The following is a 5,905-nucleotide window of genomic DNA, read 5'->3' on the forward strand; positions in this document are numbered from 1 at the left end:
TTGCAGGAATTACAAGCACAAGTCTCTGAATTGCAAAGAGATAAAGAGATGTATATGAGAGAAAAGTGCAATACTTCATTGGTGAAAGAAACTAGTGATAAAGCTAGTATCAACTGTCAAAGAAAATTTCCCGAGGTAGTTATAAATTATTTTTTCTTACAATTGTTCTATTTTATTAATGATAATGACTCTATATTTATTATTGGTTTAGGGCATTTCATCTTACCAACTATACTTATCGTCACCAGATTATCGCCTAGTTGGCAAGGGAAAAGTGCACAACACTTTGGGAGATTTACTTCACCATAGACCGCTCCCAGATGGACACCTGAAAGTATCAGTTGATGTTGTATTAGATCACGATGCGGTGCTACCGGTACCGGACATGTTCTCAGAGACAACATTGCTGCGAGATGCAATAGGGTCATTTGTTGCATGGCCCTCGGAGCTTATTTTCATTGGTGATGGGGTATGTTGAAAACCATTATGAATCATTTAGTTTTCTAATGTCAATTCTGAACCGTTACGTTAATTATTTTTTACATGATAATTTTAGACTGCTCCTACAAAACCCGCATTTAAGGGTAAAGGGATTTTGCAGGAGGACGAGTCTGTTGCATCACTAAAAGAGGTACATTTAAAGTGTCAATATATGATCTGAATCTAAAACTATATGATTTTATAATTTACCTAAGTTATATGACTTTTAGGTATTTGCTCGGGGGTCATAACAAGTGACGCAGCAAGTTCGTAGCGTACCACCCAAGGAAAAGGGTCCTCCAAAGCCAGGGGCAAAAAGAGGTGCTTTTGTGCCTCGATACCGGCAGACGCTCAGAACACTTGTTGATATGTCAGATTTGACGATAGGTGCTTTCCGTGAAATTAATATGGATGAAGCTGTCTTTGGTATTGAATTCCTCGAAAATGTTGCACTAGATGACATGCATGAGATTTTTACGCATGACCAATTAGGCGTCGGTAATATTCACTCATACATCCGGTAATCCGATGAATATATTATTTAATTAGCTGAACAATTTATTTACTCATTTCATTGAAAATAATCTAATGTTTTTTATGTTTTTATTTAAGGTTGTTGTATGACAAAGTGTTGCGCGGAACTGAATTGTCAAACATATTTCATTTCGTGTCTTTCGCCCATTGCAGCGGACAGACAATTGCTACGGAACCGGAATCAGTTAGACAACACTTAGTCGATATATTCCTGACCACCGACAATATAGAAAGCCTGTTTCTTTGGGCGTATAATACCCGACCAGTAGGGTTAGTTTCTCATTCTTGGTTCATCTAATCTTTGTTTCTTTTGCGTAGCAAAATTTTCATATAAAATTTTGTTTTAATTTATAGAGCACACTGGTTGTTGCTTGCTATCAACCCTATAAAAGAAGTGGTATATTTTCTGAATTTGGTAGATGGTGAGTGGACCAATTATCCGGCTATGAAGTCAATGATTGATACGTAAGTGAGATCGTTCTAAATATTCGTGTATATTTATATATTTAATTATTTGTGAGATTGATCTAAATATATGCTTTATATTTTTGTTAGATCAATACAAGTGTTCCGAAGTCAAAGAGACGCACACGTATCCCGGACTAAATCAAACAACATTACTTGGATCAAAGTGTAGGTACATTAATTTTCACAATTTTGCTTATAATAGTTATGCTACTTGATAAAACAAGACAACTATAAAATCTTATTTGTTTTTCTATGTAGTGTCCGCAACAGCGAAACAGTTATGATTGCGGATAATTTGTTTTGAGGTTTTTGAAAGAAATCCTTCAAACGAATCAATTAGAGATTCCGATCACGGTATGGATTTATAACTTAAGATAATTTCTTATAATTTATTACATTTAACTAAATCATTCATATTATGTTTTTGTTATGTAGTACTTTGATGACTTCTATGCTGCTTCTTACACGAGACTTAAGTTGGAAGAAATCAAAGAGGAATTGTGTCAATTTTATATTCAGCAACTATTCATATAGGTATGAATACATTATTGTGTGAAGAGTTTTATGAATACATTACTGTGTGACGGATTTTGATAATGACTTTGTGTTTGAGTTTCTTTGGTGGATGTTGGTTCATTTTGCTTAATATTAGTTGACGATGATGACGTTGTTATATGAATCAAGTTTGTTTTTGTTGTTGTTAAGTGGTGCTGATATAGTTTGATTTGAGACTGGATTTATGACACATTACATTGGTGGATTGAGTTGCAAATCACATGAAATTGTTGCTAATAATATTGTTGATGTTACTGAATGACAATTTGTTTTCTTGGAAAATTTGAAGTATAGATGTTGGAGCCTTTAATTGTGTTTGAGCAATGTTAGTTTAATTGACCGTGTTGTTCTGTTCATACTTTGCAGGACCAGGACCGTGCGTTCGTCAGATTTTTTACATTTCGGGCTTATATTTAGTTATTGTTAGAGATGAGTTAGTTATATGTATCTGATTTAGTTTGTTTGAGATGAGTTAGTTACATGTGAATTGAACTATAATGGTGTATATATATTATTTTGGATTATAATGATATTATATTGGTATATAATGTCCTACCTATGGTTGAAAATATTACAGGTTGAAAATATATTACAGGTCGAAAATAAATATAGGTTGAAAATATCTTACAGGTCAAAAATATTACAGGTTGAAAATAAATATAAATTACAGGTCGAACTGGGAGGCTTAAATTACAGGTTGCACTTTAAAATACTGCGTTTAGCAACGACATCGCTTTCAAAAGCGCTCTTAAAGGCCTACCTATGAAAGCGCTTTATAACTAAAAGCGCTGCCTAAGATAAAAAAAAAACATAAAAGATAAAAAAAGCGCAACCTACGAAAGCGCTTTCTGGAAAAAGCGCTGCTATAGGGGATGCTACGAGAGCTCTTTTCTGGATAAAAGCGCTGCTATAGGGGAGGCTACGAGACCGCTTTTCTGGAAAAAGCGTTGCTATAGGGGAGGCTACGATAGCGCTTTTCTGAAAAAAAGCGCTGCTATTGGGGAGGCTACGAGAGCGCTTTTGGCGTTTCAAAAGCGCTGTCGTTACCTACGGCCGCGCTGGCTTTGGCAGCGCTCTAAAAGACCAAAATAAGCGTTGTCGTATCCCTTGTACGGCGTAGTGACTGTGTGATGGTAAAAGTTTTGATATGTGGAAAGAGGGAATAAAATTACGTTTTTGAAGCTACTAAATTCAAATTATTGAATTTTGTTATTAATGGTCTATTTGTTCCTATTCATTTGATTAATAATGAAGTAGTAAATACATTGAGTAATCTATGGACCACATAAGATTAAAGAAAAGTTAAATTAGGTTTTAAAGTCAAGTACTTGATGATCAGTTCTTTAAGAACTAAAAAGTACTTCTATGTTTTTAACTATAATAATGTGAAGAAAATCTGAGACCCTCTTGAAAATGGAGATTTTTCTAAGATTAATCAAGAAAAATGAACAAATTCAAGAAAATGACACCGAGTAAATATGAATATCTTCTTCAAGGATGGTTCTCAAACATTTAAATTCTTGGGAGCTATTTCAAAAATTTGTTTCTAACAAATATCTTAGATTCAAGAATTGGTGTTAGAAACGTGACTCAATACTTGGTTCTAAAGGTAGAAAGGTTTGTGATAAATTTCAGGAAAAAATCAAGAAGGAAGAAATCATCCTAAAACTTGAAAAGTTAATTCAATTACTAAAATATAAAGCGAAGAATTCAAGAAAACTCAAAGAAGCTTCATCATTTTCATATTCATCAAAAGAGCAACATGAAGAAAATGTTGAAAGACTAACACCAAAAGTATCATTTGAAAGAACTGTCATTGTGTATGAAGGATCATATGGGAAATCATCATTCGGAAAAATATTTGAGAAATGATAATCTCAAAGAATCTTTGAAGAATCATTATCGAGAAGATCATTTAGAGAATCGATGTATCAAGAGTTTATTCCGACATACGATAACTTGGTAGCATCACATAAAACAACATATGAAGAATCAAATGTACAAAATTCAAATTCATCAACCAAAGATTCATATAAGGATGATTACAAATCTTTGTTCAAAAGTTCATCAAGAGAAACTCAAAAAATTATATTTAATCCTCTAACAAGTGCTTATTTAAATTTTTGGTTCATTTCATTTATTTTTCACTAAGTATTTACCTTGAGAAATGAAAAGTTTTAGTAAAGAGGTGCAGAACTAAAAGAAATGGTATTGATCGGAAAAATAGCAAGTGTACTATTTTCACCGATGTAGTAATAATGGGTTTTACCCCAAGTATCGATCACGAGGATTGCGTAGGAAAGATAAATTATTGTAAACAGTCAATTAAACAAAAGAGCATATGGGGTTTTTATATTTGAATAATAAAATATAAATAAGCTGAAAGTAAAATAGCTTTTGTGTATAAATTTAGAGTAATGCCAAGGTAGGTGTATGATCAGCCTTCTAATGACTCTGTAATAAGATCTCTTTAACAAGTTCATATGATGCAACTATTTGTTCTTAAGGGTGTTTTCCTAAGTCCTTAGTGAAAACCTTTTGGTTTGCAATCCTAATGCCTAAGTCCTTAGAAACAAAGGTTTGTGAACCAAAGATGTAAATAATCAAGAATTTTTCAAATAACCTTACGGTATCCCTAGGCCTAGGTGATAACAATAAGATTTAATTGTTTAAAAACCTTAACAACCGTAGTCCTACAGATTGTTAACCGTGGATCAATCTTGTTTTGCCGACAAAGAAAGCAATAAAAACATTAAACAATTAAATTGCAAAATATGAAAGCTTGATTAAAGAACAACGATATTCAGAGTCATTACAATGCAAATCAGGGACACCCCCTGGCATTGGGGGGTTTAGCCTCTCATAATATTCAAGAAACCAAAATCAGAAAGTTTAGACATTTACAAAAGATTAGGAGAACTCTGATCTTCAATGGTTTCCACCGTTGAATCTCTTCGTCTTCCACAACCTTGATAACGCTATCTTGCTCTCTTCTGGAATTCTTTCGTACGATCAAAAGTGTCTTCTCCTTGTCTCTCAATCCTCTTTTAATCCCTCTAGGTTTTCAGATCTCAGCCGGAATACCCAAATTGCCCCCGGAACTTTAAAATTGTAAAAACATAGAAAATCAGAAATTCTGTCCGCACAGGCTGACACGGCCGTGTCACTTGACACGGGCTGACCGTGTCAGCTTCTGCCACTTTTGGGGAGAATTCTTCAGCAGGTCGGACACGGCCGTGTCACTTGACACGGTCTAACCGTGTCCGACCCTGCCTCTTTTGACTTTGACTTCAACATCAAAGTTGTAGCCCTTTTCGTTAGCGAAATTTTGCCACCGGAACCGCGTCATTCCGAGTTACGAAGCTCCAGTTTTGATCAAAATACTACACGCCTGTCACGATTTTCAGCTTCTTTTACACCAACACTTGTGCAATTTCCATTTGATCCATGTGAGATATTGGATCGAACTCTAGTATGGCCGAAGGGTAGCTTCTTGGTTCGACAGGGTTAAGCATGATGTCGAAGGTTGTTCACATGCTTGTGTCGAAGATGCTAGGGTTGTTAGCATGTTAAATTAGGTTTTAGTGTTTAAACCCTAATTTGTTAAGTTAGCTTGTTTATTAAGTTGGCTTGTGTAATGGGCCTTGTGGAAAAAGCCCATTAGTTAGTATGTTAGGTTTTATTATAAATAGCATACTAGTCTCTCATCATTGCTAAGCTGCAAATCCTAATTTAGGGTGAGAGAGGTTATTTGTTATTCTTGTAAACTTGTAATCTTGTTTTAAGAGAAAGTGAAAGAATAGCAGTTATAACCAATTCTTGTGTTCTTATTCTCTTCCCTAATTCCCTATTATACTTTGTTATTGGT

Source organism: Vicia villosa, linkage group LG4 (assembly GCF_029867415.1).
Source record: "Vicia villosa cultivar HV-30 ecotype Madison, WI linkage group LG4, Vvil1.0, whole genome shotgun sequence".
Classification (NCBI taxonomy): Eukaryota; Viridiplantae; Streptophyta; class Magnoliopsida; order Fabales; family Fabaceae; genus Vicia; species Vicia villosa.